Raw genomic sequence first — 20891 nt, 5'->3', positions numbered from 1 at the left:
CAGTGATCATGAAAAGAGACCATGTTTTATGTCATGATATAGAGAAAGGCCCTTATAAGGAATATTTGCGGTGCTATTAGTTTTATGATTGTTGAAAGATCATATAGGACAAGGCAGCTTTATAAGTTAAAAAGGTCACCCCACGCAAGACTGTAAGAGAAAAGAATGCTGGGATATGACTTTTACTCACTCTTTGTAACGTAAGGAGCTCATTCTCAACTTTGTATTTGTAAGGAAACATCAATATTTTCCTAGGTGGGTAATGCGTCTAGTCTGGGTAATGGCAAAGGGGGTATTAAAGTATGGCCATGATGACTTTATGTCAAAGGGGTATTATATTAAAGTATGGCCATGATGGCTTTATGTCAAAGGGGGTATTATATTAAAGTATGGCCATGATGACTTTATGTCAATGGGGGTATTATATTAAAGTATGGCCATGATGACTTTATGTCAAAGGGGGTATTATATTAAAGTATGGCCATGATGACTTTATGTCAAAGGGGGTATTATATTAAAGTATGGCCATGATGACTTTATGTCAAAGGGGGTATTATATTAAAGTATGGCCATGATGCCTTTATGACAAAGGGGGTATTATATTAAAGTATGGCCATGATGACTTTATGTCAAAGGGGGTATTATATTAAAGTATGGCCATGACGACTTTATGTCAAAGGGGGTATTATATTAAAGTATGGCCATGCTGACTTTATGTCAAAGGGGGTATTATATTAAATATGGCCATGATGACTTTATGTCAAAGGGGGTATTATATTAAAGTATGGCCATGATGACTTTATGTCAAAGGGGGTATTATATTAAACTATGACCATGATGACTTTATGTCAAAGGGGGTATTATATTAAAGTATGGCCATGATGACTTTATGTCAAAGGGGGTATTATATTAAACTATGGCCATGATGACTTTATGTCAAAGGAGTATTATATTAAAGTATGGCCATGATGACTTTATGTCAAAAGGGGTATTATATTAAAGTATGGCCATGATGACTTTATGTCAAAGGGGGTATTATATTAAAGTATGGCCATGATGACTTTATGTCAAAGGGGGTATTATATTAAAGTATGGCCAAGATGACTTTCTGTCAAAGGGGTATTATATTAAAGTATGGCCATGATGACTTTATGTCAAAGGGGGTATTATATTAAAGTATGGCCATGATGTCTTTATTTCAAAGGGGTATTATATTAAAGTATGGCCATGATGACTTTATGTCAAAGGGGGTATTATATTAAAGTATGGCCACGATGACTTTATGTCAAAGGGGGTATTATATTAAAGTATAGCCATGATGACGTTATGTCAAAGGGGGTATTATATTAAAGTATGGCCATGATGACTTTATGTCAAAGGGGGTATTATATTAAAGTATGGCCATGATGACGTTATGTCAAAGGGGGTATTATATTAAAGTATGGCCATGATGACTTTATGTCAAAGGGGGTATTATATTAAAGTATGGCCATGATGATGTTATGTCAAAGGGGGTATTATATTAAAGTATGGCCATGATGACGTTATGTCAGAGGGGGTATTATATTAAAGTATGGCCATGATGACGTTATGTCAAAGGGGGTATTATATTAAAGTATGGCCATGATGACTGTATGTCAAAGGGGGTATTATATTAAAGTATGGCCATGATGGCTTTATGTCAAAGGGGGTATTATATTAAAGTATGGCCATGATGACTTTATGTCAAAGGGGGTATTATATTAAAGTATGGCCATGATGACGTTATGTCAAAGGGGGTATTATATTAAAGTATGGCCATGATGACTTTATGTCAAAAGGGGTATTATATTAAAGTATGGCCATGATGACTTTATGTCAAAGGGGGTATTTTATTAAAGTATGGCCATGATGGCTTTATGTCAAAGGGGGAATTAAATTAAAGTATGGCCATGATGACGTTATGTCAAAGGGGGTATTATATTAAAGTATGGCCATGATGACGTTATGTCAGAAGGGGTATTATATTAAAGTATGGCCATGATGACGTTATGTCAAAGGGGGTATTATATTAAAGTATGGCCATGATGACTTTATGTCAAAGGGGGTATTATATTAAAGTATGGCCATGATGGCTTTATGTCAAAGGGGGTATTATATTAAAGTACAGCCATGATGACTTTATGTCAAAGGGGGTATTATATTAAAGTATGGCCATGATGACGTTATGTCAAAGGGGGTATTATATTAAAGTATGGCCATGATGACTTTATGTCAAAGGGGGTATTATATTAAAGTATGGCCATGATGACTTTATGTCAAAGGGGGTATTATATTAAAGTATGGCCATGATGGCTTTATGTCAAAGGGGGTATTATATTAAAGTATGGCCATGATGACTTTATGTCAAAGGGGGTATTATATTAAAGTATGGCAATGGTGACTTTATGTCAAAGGGGGTATTATATTAAACTATGGCAATGATGACTTTATGTCAAAGGGGGTATTATATTAAAGTATAGCCATGATGACTTTATGTCAAAGGTGGTATTATATTCAAGTATGGCCATGATGACTTTATGTCAAAGGGGGTATTATATTAAAGTATGGCCATGATGGCTTTATGTCAAAGGGGGTATTATATTAAACTATGGCCATGATGACTTTATGTCAAAGGGGTATTATATTAAAGTATGGCCATGATGACTTTATGTCAAAGGAGATATTATATTAAAGTATGGCCATGATGACTTTATGTCAAAGGGGGTATTATATTAAAGTATGGCCATGATGGCTTTATGTCAAAGGAGGTATTATATTAAACTATGGTCATGATGACTTTATGTCAATGGAGTTATTATATTAAAGTATGGCCATGATGACTTTATGTCAAAGGGAGTATTATATTAAACTATGGTCATGCTGACTTTATGTCAAAGGGGGTATTATATTAAAGTATGGCCATGATGACTTTATGTCAAAGGGGGTATTATATTAAAGTATGGCCATGATGTCTTTATGTCAAAGGGGAATTATATTAAAGTATGGCCATGATAACTTTATGTCAAAGGGGGTATTATATTAAAGTATGGCCATGATGACTTTATGTCAAAGGGGTATTATATTAAAGTATGGCCATGATGACTTTATGTCAAAGGGGTATTATATTAAAGTATGGCCATGATGACTTTATGTCAAAGGGGGTATTATATTAAAGTATGGCCATGATGACTTTATGTCAAAGGGGGTATTATATTAAACTATGGTCACAATGGCTTTATGTCAAAGGGGATATTATATTAAAGTATGGTCACGATGGCTTTATGTCAAAGGGGGTATTATATTGAAGTATGGCCATGATGACTTTATGTCAACGGGAGTATTATATTAAAGTATGGCCATGATGGCTTTATGTCAAAGGGGGTATTATATTAAAGTATGGCCATGATGACTTTATGTCAAAGGGGGTATTATATTAAAGTATGGCCATGATGACTTTATGTCAAAGGGGGTATTATATTAAAGTATGGCCATGATGACTTTATGTCAAAGGGGGTATTATATTAAAGTATGGCCATGATGACTTTATGTCAAAGGGGGTATTATATTAAAGTATGGCCACAATGGCTTTATGTCAAAGGGGGTATTATATTCAAGTATGGCCATGATGACTTTATGTCAAAGGGGGTATTATATTAAAATATGGCCATGATGACTTTATGTCAAAGGGGGTATTATATTAAAGTATGGCCATGATGACTTTATGTCAAAGGGGGTATTATATTATAGTATGGCCATGATGGCTTTATGTCAAAGGGGTATTATATTATAGTATGGCCATGATGGCTTTATGTCAAAGGGGTATTATATTAAAGTATGGCCATGATGACTTTATGTCAAAGGGGGTATTATATTAAAGTATGGCCATGATGACTTTATGTCAAAGGGGGTATTATATTAAAGTATGGCCATGATGACTTTATGTCAAAGGGGGTATTATATTAAAGTATGGCCATGATGGCTTTATGTCAAAGGGGGTATTATATTAAACTATGGTCATGATGACTTTATGTCAAAGGGGGTATTATATTAAAGTATGGCCATGATGGCTTTATGTCAAAGGGGGTATTATATTAAACTATGGCCATGATGACTTTATGTCAAAGGGAGTTTTATATTAAAGTATGGCCATGATGACTTTATGTCAAAGGGGGTATTATATTAAAGTATGGCCATGATGACTTATGTCAAAGGGGGTATTATATTAAAGTATGGCCATGATGACTTTATGTCAAAAGGGATATTATATTAAAGTATGGCCATGATGACTTTATGTCAAAGGGGGTATTATATTCAAGTATGGCCATGATGACTTTCTGTCAAAGGGGGTATTATATTAAAGTATGGCCATGATGGCTTTATGTCAAAGGGGGTATTATATTAAACTATGGCCATGATGACTTTATGTCAAAGGGGTATTATATTAAAGTATGGCCATGATGACTTTTTGTCAAAGGAGGTATTATATTAAACTATGGTCATGATGACTTTATGTCAAAGGAGGTATTATATTAAAGTATGGCCATGATGACTTTATGTCAAAGGGGGTATTATATTAAAGTATGGCCATGATGACTTTATGTCAAAGTGGGTATTATATTAAAGTATGGCCATGATGTCTTTATGTCAAAGGCGTATTATATTAAAGTATGGCCATGATGACTTTATGTCAAAGGGGGTATTATATTAAAGTATGGCCATGATGACTTTATGTCAAAGGGGGTATTATATTAAAGTATGGCCATGATGACTTTATGTCAAAGGGGTATTATATTAAAGTATGGCCATGATGACTTTATGTCAAAGGGGGTATTATATTAAAGTATGGCCATGATGACTTTATGTCAAAGGGGTATTATATTAAACTATGGCCATGATGACTTTATGTCAAAGGGGGTATTATATTAAAGTATGGCCATGATGACTTTATGTCAATGGGGGTATTATATTAAAGTATGGCCGTGATGACTTTATGTCAAAGGGGGTATTATATTAAAGTATGGCCATGATGACTTTATGTCAAAGGGGGTATTATATTAAAGTATGGCCATGTTGACTTTATGTCAAAGGGGGTATTATATTAAAGTATGGCCATGATGACTTTATGTCAAAGGGAGTTTTATATTAAAGTATGGCCATGATGACTTTATGTCAAAGGGGGTATTATATTAAAGTATGGCCCTGATGACGTTATGTCAAAGGGGGTATTATATTAAAGTATGGCCATGATGACTTTATGTCAAAAGGGATATTATATTAAAGTATGGCCATGATGACTTTATGTCAAAGGGGGTATTATATTAAAGTTTGGCCATGAGGACTTTCTGTCAAAGGGATATTATATTAAAGTATGGCCATGATGACTTTATGTCAAAGGTGGTATTATATTCAAGTATGGCCATGATGACTTTATGTCAAAGGGGGTATTATATTAAAGTATGGCCATGATGGCTTTATGTCAAAGGGGGTATTATATTAAACTATGGCCATGATGACTTTATGTCAAAGGGGTATTATATTAAAGTATGGCCATGATGACTTTATGTCAAAGGAGGTATTATATTAAAGTATGGCCATGATGACTTTATGTCAAAGGGGGTATTATATTAAAGTATGGCCATGTTGGCTTTATGTCAAAGGAGGTATTATATTAAACTATGGTCATGATGACTTTATGTCAAAGGAGGTATTATATTAAAGTATGGCCATGATGACTTTATGTCAAAGGGAGTATTATATTAAACTATGGTCATGCTGACTTTATGTCAAAGGGGGTATTATATTAAAGTATGGCCATGATGACTTTATGTCAAAGGGGGTATTATATTAAAGTATGGCTATGATGTCTTTATGTCAAAGGCGTATTATATTAAAGTATGGCCATGATGACTTTATGTCAAAGGGGGTATTATATTAAACTATGGCCATGATGACTTTATGTCAATGGGGTATTATATTAAAGTATGGCCATGTTGACCTTATGTCAAAGGGGGTATTATATTAAAGTATGGCCATGATGACTTTATGTCAAAGGGGGTATTATATTAAAGTATGGCCATGATGACTTTATGTCAAAGGGGGGTATTATATTAAACTATGGCCATGATGACTTTATGTCAAAGGGGGTATTATATTAAACTATGGCCATGATGACTTTATGTCAAAGGAGGTATTATATTAAAGTATGGCCATGATGACTTTATGTCAAAGGGGGTATTATATTAAAATATGGCCATGATGACTTTATGTCAAAGGGGGTATTATATTAAAATATGGCCATGATGACTTTATGTCAAAGGGGTTATTATATTAAAGTATGACCATAATGACTTTATGACAATGGGGCATTATATTAAAGTATGGCCATGATGACTTTATGTCAAAGGGGTTATTATATTAAAGTAAGGCCATGATGACTTTATTTCAAAGGGGTATTATATTAAAGTATGGCCGTGATGACTTTATGTCAAAGGGGGTATTATATTAAAGTATGGCCATGATGACTTTATGTCAAAGGGGGTATTATATTAAAGTATGGCCATGATGACTTTATGTCAAAGGGTATTATATTAAAGTATGGCCATGATGACTTTATGTCAAAGGGGTATTATATTAAAGTATGGCCATGATGACTTTATGTCAAAGGGCGTATTATATTAAAGTATGGCCATGATGACTTTATGTCAAAGGGGGTATTATATTAAAGTATGGCCATGATGACTTTATGTCAAAGGGGGTATTATATTAAACACTGGCCATGATGACTTTATGTAAAAGGGGGTATTATATTAAAGTATGGCCATGATGACTTTATGTCAAAGGGGGTATTTTATTAAAGTATGGCCATGATGAATTTATGCCAAAGGGGGTATTATGTTAATGTATGGCCATGATGACTTTATGTCAAAGGGGGTATTATATTAAAGTATGGCCATGATGATTTTATATCAAAGGGGGTATTATATTAAAGTATGGCCATGATGACTTTATGTCAAAGGGGTATTATATTAAAGTATTACCATGATGACTTTATGTCAAAGGGGGTATTATATTAAAGTATGGCCATGATGACTTTATGTCAAAGGGGGTATTATATTTAACTATGGCCATGATGACTTTATGTCAAAGGGGGTATTATATTAAAGTATGGCCATGATGACTTTATGTCAAAGGGGGTATTATATTAAACTATGGCCATAATGACTTTATGTCAAAGGGGGTATTATTTTTATTTTTATTTTTTATTTTTATTTTACTTTTGTTGACCGGGATAGTCCGACTGGATGCATGTCCATTTTCAGCGGAGGCCCGGGGAGAACAGCTCCAAGGGTAAGCAGATAACAGCATTTCATAATACCAGCATTACATATTACAAACAGACTATTTACAGTGATTACATAAGTAAGCAAGTTAAACAAGTTCCACAGGTTAAAGTTAGTCCTGAGCACAAGTCACGATTAAATTAAATTACACAGTAAACTGGTTAACAGATTTTTACACATTCGAGTTAGCCAGGCTTGATACATTGACATAGCCAGTTTAGTGACAAATGTTGTCTGAGTCTAGTTTTAAATTGACCTAAGGTGGAAAGTAAGGTAATATCAGCTGGAAGAGAGTTCCAGGATCTACTTACAGAGTTTGCAAAGAGAGAATCACCGGTTGTGTTATTAATTTTGCTAGTCTGAATTAGTAGTTTGTTAGAAGATCAAGTGGTCTAGGATTGTTATAGGGGTGATAATATTTTTAAGTGCAGGAGTATTGTCCGGATTATAGAGGATTTTATAGGCCATAATCAGTTGGTTATACTGGATTAGGCTAGGTAGTTCAAGCCAACCAAGCTGATTTAGATTGATGCAATGATGTGTCCTAAAAGGCAGCCCAGTGGCAAGCCTTGCAATGTGGTTGTAGCAAATTGAGAGTTTGTTAAGGACAGTCTTGTTCAAATTCGAGAGTAGAGGGGATGCATACAGAAGGGTTGAAAGAAGGTGAGAGCGAGCTATGGCAATTTTAGCTGGAGGGGTTAGGAAGGCTTTTATTCTGTAAAGTGACCCTAGTTTTTTATTGATGGTTTTGATAGTTTGGTTAACATGTAGGTCAAATTTGAGATTATTGACTATGATGACACCTAATAGTTTTGTAGATGGGTCAGGGGAGATTATTGTGCCATCATTTGATTTTATGGTAAAGGTGAAAGCGGTAGACCTACGTGTTGGTGAAAATAACAGCATTTCAGTTTTTGGGATTTAGGATCAGATGATGTTCAGAATGCCAGTTTTCTATTGTATTAAAGGTGGTCTGGGTAGCTGACCATAACTCTACTGGAGAGTGGCTGAGCAAATCAGAATAGAGTCATCAGCATATTGGATACAGCTGACTTTTGGGATGACAGTATAAAGGTCGTTAATGAAGATGGAGAACAGCAAGGGCCCTAGTATAGAGGCTTGTGGTACTCCGAGGGTGTTAGGTAGAAGGTTGGAGAGTTTGTTCTGCCAGAGGACAGCCTGCTGTCGACCATTCAGGTAGGATTGAAACCATTGGAGGGCTCCAGTATCTAGACAGAATGTTTGCAGGGTGTGGATTAAAAGTTGGTGATCAACCATATCGAATGCCTTGGAAAGATCCAAAAAGAGGGCTGAGGATATATAATTATTGTTGCAATTATGGTTTATGGTGTTAGTAAAGGCTAGGAGGGCTGAAGTAGTGCTGTGATGAGGATGGAAGCCTTGCTGAGTGTCTGCCATAAGGCGATTTTGGATTAGGTGGTGCATGAGTTGTCTATGAATACATTTTTCCATAATCTTTGCAAGTGGAGAGAGTATAACTATTGGCCTATAATTGGAGAATTCAGTAGAGCTGCCTCCTTTGTGATGTGGGATTGCATAGGATATTTTCCAGATGGTGGGAATTTTAGCTTCTACTATGGTTCGATTGATTAGTATTGAGACGGAGTAAGCAATAGCATCAGCTGATTTTAGGTACTCGTCAGGGAGTTGATCAGCAGAAAGTGTAGTGGGTTTTTATTTTTTGATCAAGGTACGGATAAGTGAAGTGGCGACTGGTTGGAAGCTGAATGCAAGTAGGTTTCTAGGGGTGCTACTTTCAGGACCAGGGGAGCTAGGAGGTAGTTGGCTAGCTAGGGCTTGAATTGTCTCAGTAAAAATTGGTTAAAACTATCAGAAACATCTTCAGGGGTTTTATCAATAGTAGCAGCAGGGATTGGGGTTGAAGTTTGTCCAGGATGTAGTAGATTATTTAAACCTGCCCAAAACTTCTGAGGGTTATTTTGATTTACTGTCTGTAAATTACAGTAGTATTGTTTTTGTCTTGTAAAATTGATTTTTTGGTTTCGTTCCTGGATTGCCTGTATTTAATGTGATCTTGAGGGTCTTTAGAAGAACGCCATAAAGCCCATGCTTTGTTTCTAAGGGTAATTTTGAGTTTAGACTCTATAGAAAGCCATGGTGCAGTTTTTGCCTTGGTTCTCTTTGAATGAACAGGTGCATGCAAATCAAGGATCTCAAGGAATTTGTTGTTAAAGTATGCTACTGCTTCCTCTAATGGGAGGTGTTTTAGAAAAGACCAATTACATGAGTTTAGTTCTTGCTGGAATTTGGCAGGGTCAAAGTTTTTATTGTTTCTAACCTTTCTGAGTAAAGGTTGTTGGGAATTAATGGTTTTGTGCTTAATTACATATGTGAGAAGGTGATCGCTTAGGCCATTAAGGAGGGTACCAGAGGTGTACAGTTGGGGGTGACTGTTTATGAGTACCCAGTCAAGTATACTTTCTTTTTGGTTGGGTTTACCTATACTGGTAGGGGTGGATATGATTTGTGTAAATGCATGCAGGTTAATATGGGTGGTTGGGGATTCTAAGGAACAGGTGCCCCAGTCTATGTTAAAGTCTCCAAGTAGTAGGGTTTCTTGGGGGTAGTGACATGATAACCAGTGCAGGATATCTTCAAATGTAGATATATTGTTACCTGGGGGAATGTACATACAGATGATATTAATGCATTTATTTTTATTAAGTTGCAATTTGGTGGCAAGAATCTCAGAGTTATTAATCTGAGGAGGTTGTATTACATCTATGGTGACATTCAACTCAGATTTATAGAGTATAGCTACCCCACCCCCTTTCCTCAAAGCATGATCCAGCCTGTGTATGTTGTACCCAGGTGGTAACACTTCATTGTCTTTAGTGTTAGGTTTTAACCAGGTTTCAGATAAACAGAGAATCTCAGGGGAGTGGACATCCAGAAGTGCATGCAATTCATGTACCTTGTTATTAATGCTTCTAATATTGAGATGACAGACTAGGAGAGAGTTAGTTGGCCTATTAATTGTAGGATTGTAGCTTAGATTACAAGTAGAGGGGGGTATGTGTATCTGACGTGAGTGGGCCAGGGTTGGGGTGAATATCACCACCAAGTATTAGGTTGAGTCTATACTTGGTGATGAACTTCAGGAATTTGTTTATTAGTTTGTGGTAGTGTTTGGATCTAGAGCTAATGTGCCTGGGCTTTATGTCAAAGGGGGTATTATATTAAAGTATGGCCATGATGACTTTATGTCAATGGGGGTATTATATTAAAGTATGGCCATGATGACTTTATGTCAAAGGGGGTATTATATTAAAGTATGGCCATGATGACTTTATGTCAAAGGGGGTATTATATTAAAGTATGGCCATGATGACTTTATGTCAAAGGGGGTATTATATTAAAGTATGGCCATGATGCCTTTATGTCAAAGGGGGTATTATATTAAAGTATGGCCATGATGACTTTATGTCAAAGGGGGTATTATATTAAAGTATGGCCATGATGACTTTATGTCAAAGGGGGTATTATATTAAAGTATGGCCATGATGACTTTATGTCAAAGGGGTATTATATTAAAGTATGGCCATGATGACTTTATGTCAAAGGGGTATTATATTAAACTATGGCCATGATGACTTTATGTCAAAGGGGTATTATATTAAAGTATGACCATGATGACTTTATGTCAAAGGGGGTATTATATTAAAGTATGGCCATGATGACTTTATGTCAAAGGGGTATTATATTAAACTATGGCCATGATGACTTTATGTCAAAGGGGTATTATATTAAAGTATGGCCATGATGACTTTATGTCAAAGGGGTATTATATTAAAGTATGGCCATGATGACTTTATGTCAAAGGGGTATTATATTAAAGTATGGCCATGATGACTTTATGTCAAAGGGGGTATTATATTAAAGTATGGCCATGATGACTTTATGTCAAAGGGTATTATATTAAAGTATGGCCATGATGACTTTATGTCAAAGGGGTATTATATTAAAGTATGGCCATGATGACTTTATGTCAAAGGGGTATTATATTAAAGTATGGCCATGATGACTTTATGTCAAAGGGGTATTATATTCAAGTATGGCCATGATGACTTTATGTCAAAGGGGGTATTATATTAAAGTATAGCCATGATGACTTTATGTCAAAGGGGGTATTATATTAAAGTATGGCCATGATGACTTTATGTCAAAGGGGGTATTATATTAAAGTATGGCCATGATGACTTTATGTCAAAGGGGGTATTATATTAAAGTATGGCCATGATGACTTTATGTCAAAGGGGTATTATATTAAAGTATGGCCATGATGACTTTATGTCAAAGGGGGTATTATATTAAAGTATGGCCATGATGACTTTATGTCAAAGGGGGTATTATATTAAAGTATGGCCATGATGGCTTTATGTCAAAGGGGTATTATATTAAAGTATGGCCATGATGACTTTATGTCAAAGGGGTATTATATTAAAGTATGGCCATGATGACTTTATGTCAAAGGGGTATTATATTAAAGTATGGCCATGATGACTTTATGTCAAAGGGGGTATTATATTATAGTATGGCCATGATGGCTTTATGTCAAAGGGGTATTATATTAAAGTATGGCCATGATGACTTTATGTCAAAGGGGGTATTATATTAAAGTATGGCCATGATGACTTTATGTCAAAGGGGTATTATATTAAAGTATGGCCATGATGACTTTATGTCAAAGGGGTATTATATTAAAGTATGGCCATGATGACTTTATGTCAAAGGGGTATTATATTAAAGTATGGCCATGATGGCTTTATGTCAAAGGGAGTATTATATTAAAGTATGGCCATGATGACTTTATGTCAAAGGGGTATTATATTAAAGTATGGCCATGATGACTTTATGTCAAAGGGGGTATTATATTAAAGTATGGCCATGATGACTTTATGTCAAAGGGGTATTATATTAAAGTATGGCCATGATGACTTTATGTCAAAGGGGTATTATATTAAAGTATGGCCATGATGGCTTTATGTCAAAGGGGGTATTATATTAAAGTATGGTCATGATGACTTTATGTCAAAGGGGGTATTATATTAAAGTATGGCAATGGTGACTTTATGTCAAAGGGGGTATTATATTAAACTATGGCAATGATGACTTTATGTCAAAGGGGGTATTATATTAAATTATAGCCATGATGACTTTATGTCAAAGGTGGTATTATATTCAAGTATGGCCATGATGACTTTATGTCAAAGGGGGTATTATATTAAAGTATGGCCATGATGGCTTTATGTCACAGGCGTAGTATATTAAACTATGGCCATGATGACTTTATGTCAAAGGGGTATTATATTAAAGTATGGCCATGATGACTTTATGTCAAAGGAGATATTATATTAAAGTATGGCCATGGTGACTTTATGTCAAAGGGGGTATTATATTCAAGTATGGCCATGATGACTTTCTGTCAAAGGGGGTATTATATTAAAGTATGGCCATGATGGCTTTATTTCAAAAGGGGATTATATTAAACTATGGCCATGATGACTTTATGTCAAAGGGGTATTATATTAAAGTATGGCCATGATGACTTTATGTCAAAGGAGGTATTATATTAAACTATGGCCATGATGACTTTATGTCAAAGGGTATTATATTAAAGTATGGCCATGGTGACTTTATTTCAAAGAGAATATTATATTAAACTATGATCATGAAGACTTTTTGTCAAAGTAGGTATTATATTAAACTATGGCCATGATGACTTTATGTCAAAGGGGTATTATATTAAAGTATGGCCATGATGACTTTATGTCAAAGGGGTATTATATTAAAGTATGGCCATGATGTCTTTATGTCAAAGGGGTATTATATTAAAGTATGGCCATGATGACTTTTATGTCAAAGGGGTATTATATTAAAGTATGGCCATGATGACTTTATGTCAAAGGGGTATTATATTAAAGTATGGCCATGATGACTTTATGTCAAAGGGTATTATATTAAAGTATGGCCATGATGACTTTATGTCAAAGGGGTATTATATTAAAGTATGGCCATGATGACTTTATGTCAAAGGGGTATTATATTAAAGTATGGCCATGATGACTTTATGTCAAAGGGGTATTATATTAAAGTATGGCCATGATGACTTTATGTCAAAGGGGTATTATATTAAAGTATGGCCATGATGACTTTATGTCAAAGGGGTATTATATTAAACTATGGCCATGATGACTTTATGTCAAAGGGGGTATTATATTAAAGTATGGCCATGATGACTTTATGTCAATGGGGGTATTATATTAAAGTATGGCCGTGATGACTTTATGTCAAAGGGGGTATTATATTAAAGTATGGCCATGATGACTTTATGTCAAAGGGGGTATTATATTAAAGTATGGCCATGCTGACTTTATGTCAAAGGGGGTATTATATTAAAGTATGGCCATGATGACTTTATGTCAAAGGGAGTTTTATATTAAAGTATGGCCATGATGACTTTATGTCAAAGGGGGTATTATATTAAAGTATGGCCCTGATGACGTTATGTCAAAGGGGGTATTATATTAAAGTATGGCCATGATGACTTTATGTCAAAAGGGATATTATATTAAAGTATGGCCATGATGACTTTATGTCAAAGGGGGTATTATATTAAAGTTTGGCCATGAGGACTTTCTGTCAAAGGGATATTATATTAAAGTATGGCCATGATGACTTTATGTCAAAGGTGGTATTATATTCAAGTATGGCCATGATGACTTTATGTCAAAGGGGGTATTATATTAAAGTATGGCCATGATGGCTTTATGTCAAAGGGGGTATTATATTAAACTATGGCCATGATGACTTTATGTCAAAGGGGTATTATATTAAAGTATGGCCATGATGACTTTATGTCAAAGGAGGTATTATATTAAAGTATGGCCATGATGACTTTATGTCAAAGGGGGTATTATATTAAAGTATGGCCATGTTGGCTTTATGTCAAAGGAGGTATTATATTAAACTATGGTCATGATGACTTTATGTCAAAGGAGGTATTATATTAAAGTATGGCCATGATGACTTTATGTCAAAGGGAGTATTATATTAAACTATGGTCATGCTGACTTTATGTCAAAGGGGGTATTATATTAAAGTATGGCCATGATGACTTTATGTCAAAGGGGGTATTATATTAAAGTATGGCTATGATGTCTTTATGTCAAAGGCGTATTATATTAAAGTATGGCCGTGATGACTTTATGTCAAAGGGGGTATTATATTAAACTATGGCCATGATGACTTTATGTCAATGGGGTATTATATTAAAGTATGGCCATGTTGACCTTATGTCAAAGGGGGTATTATATTAAAGTATGGCCATGATGACTTTATGTCAAAGGGGGTATTATATTAAAGTATGGCCATGATGACTTTATGTCAAAGGGGGGTATTATATTAAACTATGGCCATGATGACTTTATGTCAAAGGGGGTATTATATTAAACTATGGCCATGATGACTTTATGTCAAAGGAGGTATTATATTAAAGTATGGCCATGATGACTTTATGTCAAAGGGGGTATTATATTAAAATATGGCCATGATGACTTTATGTCAAAGGGGGTATTATATTAAAGTATGGCCATGATGACTTTATGTCAAAGGGGTTATTATATTAAAGTATGACCATAATGACTTTATGACAATGGGGCATTATATTAAAGTATGGCAATGATGACTTTATGTCAAAGGGGTTATTATATTAAAGTATGGCCATGATGACTTTATTTCAAAGGGGTATTATATTAAAGTATGGCCGTGATGACTTTATGTCAAAGGGGGTATTATATTAAAGTATGGCCATGATGACTTTATGTCAAAGGGGGTATTATATTAAAGTATGGCCATGATGACTTTATGTCAAAGGGGGTATTATATTAAAGTATGGCCATGATGACTTTATGTCAAAGGTGGTATTATATTAAACTATGGCCATGATGACTTTATGTCAAAGGGGTATTATATTAAAGTATGGCCATGATGACTTTATGTCAAAGGGGGTATTATATTAAAGTATGGCCATGATGACTTTATGTCAAAGGGGGTATTATATTAAACACTGGCCATGATGACTTTATGTAAAAGGGGGTATTATATTAAAGTATGGCCATGATGACTTTATGTCAAAGGGGGTATTATATTAAAGTATGGCCATGATGAATTTATGCCAAAGGGGGTATTATGTTAATGTATGGCCATGATGACTTTATGTCAAAGGGGGTATTATATTAAAGTATGGCCATGATGATTTTATATCAAAGGGGGTATTATATTAAAGTATGGCCATGATGACTTTATGTCAAAGGGGGTATTATATTAAAGTATTACCATGATGACTTTATGTCAAAGGGGGTATTATATTAAAGTATGGCCATGATGACTTTATGTCAAAGGGGGTATTATATTTAACTATGGCCATGATGACTTTATGTCAAAGGGGGTATTATATTAAAGTATGGCCATGATGACTTTATGTCAAAGGGGGTATTATATTAAACTATGGCCATAATGACTTTATGTCAAAGGGGGTATTATTTTTATTTTTATTTTTTATTTTTATTTTACTTTTGTTGACCGGGATAGTCCGACTGGATGCATGTCCATTTTCAGCGGAGGCCCGGGAGAACAGCTCCAAGGGTAAGCAGATAACAGCATTTCATAATACCAGCATTACATATTACAAACAGACTATTTACAGTGATTACATAAGTAAGCAAGTTAAACAAGTTCCACAGGTTAAAGTTAGTCCTGAGCACAAGTCACGATTAAATTAAATTACACAGTAAACTGGTTAACAGATTTTTACACATCTCGAAGTCAGACAGACTTGATACATTGACATAGCCAGTTTAGTGACAAATGTTGTCTGAGTCTAGTTTTAAATTGACCTAAGGTGGAAAGTAAGGTAATATCAGCTGGAAGAGAGTTCCAGGATCTACTTACAGAGTTTGCAAAGAGAGAATCACCGGTTGTGTTATTAATTTTGCTAGTCTGAATTAGTAGTTTGTTAGAAGATCAAGTGGTCTAGGATTGTTATAGGGGGTGATAATATTTTTAAGTGCAGGAGTATTGTCCGGATTATAGAGGATTTTATAGGCCATAATCAGTTGGTTATACTGGATTAGGCTAGGTAGTTCAAGCCAACCAAGCTGATTTAGATTGATGCAATGATGTGTCCTAAAAGGCAGCCCAGTGGCAAGCCTTGCAATGTGGTTGTAGCAAATTGAGAGTTTGTTAAGGACAGTCTTGTTCAAATTCGAGAGTAGAGGGGATGCATACAGAAGGGTTGAAAGAAGGTGAGAGCGAGCTATGGCAATTTTAGCTGGAGGGGTTAGGAAGGCTTTTATTCTGTAAAGTGACCCTAGTTTTTTATTGATGGTTTTGATAGTTTGGTTAACATGTAGGTCAAATTTGAGATTATTGACTATGATGACACCTAATAGTTTTGTAGATGGGTCAGGGGAGATTATTGTGCCATCATTTGATTTTATGGTAAAGGTGAAAGCGGTAGACCTACGTGTTGGTGAAAATAACAGCATTTCAGTTTTTTTGGGATTTAGGATCAGATGATGTTCAGAATGCCAGTTTTCTATTGTATTAAAGGTGGTCTGGGTAGCTGACCATAACTCTACTGGAGAGTGGCTGAGCAAATCAGAATAGAGTCATCAGCATATTGGATACAGCTGACTTTTGGGATGACAGTATAAAGGTCGTTAATGAAGATGGAGAACAGCAAGGGCCCTAGTATAGAGGCTTGTGGTACTCCGAGGGTGTTAGGTAGAAGGTTGGAGAGTTTGTTCTGCCAGAGGACAGCCTGCTGTCGACCATTCAGGTAGGATTGAAACCATTGGAGGGCTCCAGTATCTAGACAGAATGTTTGCAGGGTGTGGATTAAAAGTTGGTGATCAACCATATCGAATGCCTTGGAAAGATCCAAAAGAGGGCTGAGGATATATAATTATTGTTGCAATTATGGTTTATGGTGTTAGTAAAGGCTAGGAGGGCTGAAGTAGTGCTGTGATGAGGATGGAAGCCTTGCTGAGTGTCTGCCATAAGGCGATTTTGGATTAGGTGGTGCATGAGTTGTCTATGAATACATTTTTCCATAATCTTTGCAAGTGGAGAGAGTATAACTATTGGCCTATAATTGGAGAATTCAGTAGAGCTGCCTCCTTTGTGATGTGGGATTGCATAGGATATTTTCCAGATGGTGGGAATTTTAGCTTCTACTATGGTTCGATTGATTAGTATTGAGACGGAGTAAGCAATAGCATCAGCTGATTTTTGTAGGTACTCGGCAGGGAGTTGATCAGCAGAAAGTGTAGTGGGTTTTTATTTTTTGATCAAGGTACGGATAAGTGAAGTGGCGACTGGTTGGAAGCTGAATGCAAGTAGGTTTCTAGGGGTGCTACTTTCAGGACCAGGGGAGCTAGGAGGTAGTTGGCTAGCTAGGGCTTGAATTGTCTCAGTAAAAATTGGTTAAAACTATCAGAAACATCTTCAGGGGTTTTATCAATAGTAGCAGCAGGGATTGGGGTTGAAGTTTGTCCAGGATGTAGTAGATTATTTAAACCTGCCCAAAACTTCTGAGGGTTATTTTGATTTACTGTCTGTAAATTACAGTAGTATTGTTTTTTGTCTTGTAAAATTGATTTTTTGGTTTCGTTCCTGGATTGCCTGTATTTAATGTGATCTTGAGGGTCTTTAGAAGAACGCCATAAAGCCCATGCTTTGTTTCTAAGGGTAATTTTGAGTTTAGACTCTATAGAAAGCCATGGTGCAGTTTTGCCTTGGTTCTCTTTGAATGAACAGGTGCATGCAAATCAAGGATCTCAAGGAATTTGTTGTTAAAGTATGCTACTGCTTCCTCTAATGGGAGGTGTTTTAGAAAAGACCAATTACATGAGTTTAGTTCTTGCTGGAATTTGGCAGGGTCAAAGTTTTATTGTTTCTAACCTTTCTGAGTAAAGGTTGTTGGGAATTAATGGTTTTGTGCTTAATTACATATGTGAGAAGGTGATCGCTTAGGCCATTAAGGAGGGTACCAGAGGTGTACAGTTGGGGTGACTGTTTATGAGTACCCAGTCAAGTATACTTTCTTTTGGTTGGGTTTACCTATACTGGTAGGGGTGGATATGATTTGTGTAAATGCATGCAGGTTAATATGGGTGGTTGGGGATTCTAAGGAACAGGTGCCCCAGTCTATGTTAAAGTCTCCAAGTAGTAGGGTTTCTTGGGGTAGTGACATGATAACCAGTGCAGGATATCTTCAAATGTAGATATATTGTTACCTGGGGAATGTACATACAGATGATATTAATGCATTTATTTTTATTAAGTTGCAATTTGGTGGCAAGAATCTCAGAGTTATTAATCTGAGGAGGTTGTATTACATCTATGGTGACATTCAACTCAGATTTATAGAGTATAGCTACCCCACCCCCTTTCCTCAAAGCATGATCCAGCCTGTGTATGTTGTACCCAGGTGGTAACACTTCATTGTCTTTAGTGTTAGGTTTTAACCAGGTTTCAGATAAACAGAGAATCTCAGGAGTGGACATCCAGAAGTGCATGCAATTCATGTACCTTGTTATTAATGCTTCTAATATTGAGATGACAGACTAGGAGAGAGTTAGTTGGCCTATTAATTGTAGGATTGTAGCTTAGATTACAAGTAGAGGGGGTATGTGTATCTGACGTGAGTGGGCCAGGGTTGGGGTGAATATCACCACCAAGTATTAGGTTGAGTCTATACTTGGTGATGAACTTCAGGAATTTGTTTATTAGTTTGTGGTAGTGTTTGGATCTAGAGCTAATGTGCCTGGGCTTTATGTCAAAGGGGGTATTATATTAAAGTATGGCCATGATGACTTTATGTCAATGGGGGTATTATATTAAAGTATGGCCATGATGACTTTATGTCAAAGGGGGTATTATATTAAAGTATGGCCATGATGACTTTATGTCAAAGGGGTATTATATTAAAGTATGGCCATGATGACTTTATGTCAAAGGGGTATTATATTAAAGTATGGCCATGATGACTTTATGTCAAAGGGGTATTATATTAAAGTATGGCCATGATGACTTTATGTCAAAGGGGTATTATATTAAAGTATGGCCATGATGACTTTATGTCAAAGGGGGTATTATATTAAAGTATGGCCATGATGACTTTATGTCAAAGGGGTATTATATTAAACTATGGCCATGATGACTTTATGTCAAAGGGGTATTATATTAAAGTATGGCCATGATGACTTTATGTCAAAGGGGTATTATATTAAAGTATGGCCATGATGACTTTATGTCAAAGGGGGTATTATATTAAAGTATGGCCATGATGACTTTATGTCAAAGGGTATTATATTAAAGTATGGCCATGATGACTTTATGTCAAAGGGTATTATATTAAAGTATGGCCATGATGACTTTATGTCAAAGGGGTATTATATTAAAGTATGGCCATGATGACTTTATGTCAAAGGGTATTATATTAAAGTATGGCCATGATGACTTTATGTCAAAGGGGTATTATATTAAAGTATGGCCATGATGACTTTATGTCAAAGGGGTATTATATTAAAGTATGGCCATGATGACTTTATGTCAAAGGGGTATTATATTAAAGTATGGCCATGATGACTTTATGTCAAAGGGGTATTATATTAAAGTATGGCCATGATGACGTTATGTCAAAGGGTATTATATTAAAGTATGGCCATGATGACTGTATGTCAAAGGGGTATTATATTAAAGTATGGCCATGATGACTTTATGTCAAAGGGGGTATTATATTAAAGTATGGCCATGATGACTTTATGTCAAAGGGGTATTATATTAAAGTATGGCCATGATGACGCTTATGTCAAAGGGTATTATATTAAAGTATGGCCATGATGACTTTATGTCAAAAGGGTATTATATTAAAGTATGGCCATGATGACTTTATGTCAAAGGGGTATTTTATTAAAGTATGGCCATGATGGCTTTATGTCAAAGGGAATTAAATTAAAGTATGGCCATGATGACGTTATGTCAAAGGGGTATTATATTAAAGCATGGCCATGATGACGTTATGTCAGGGGTATTATATTAAAGTATGGCCATGATGACTTTATGTCAAAGGGGTATTATATTAAAGTATGGCCATGACTTTATGTCAAGGGTATTATATTAAAGTATGGCCATGATGACTTTATGTCAAAGGGGGTATTATATTAAAGTATGGCCATGATGGCTTTATTTCAAAGGGGTATTATATTAAAGTATGGGCATGATGGCTTTATGTCAAAGGGGTATTATATTAAAGTATGGTCATGATGACTTTATGTCAAAGGGGTATTATATTAAAGTATGTAATGGTGTGACTATGTGTCCAGGGGTATTATATTAAACTATGGCAATGATGACTTTATGTCAAAGGGGGTATTATATTAAATTATAGCCATGATGACTTTATGTCAAAGGTGGTATTAT

Source organism: Protopterus annectens, chromosome 6.part0 (assembly GCF_019279795.1).
Source record: "Protopterus annectens isolate FY-2018-M chromosome 6.part0, PAN1.0, whole genome shotgun sequence".
NCBI lineage: Eukaryota > Metazoa > Chordata > Ceratodontiformes > Protopteridae > Protopterus > Protopterus annectens.
Note: the sequence above shows the minus strand (reverse complement) of the source record.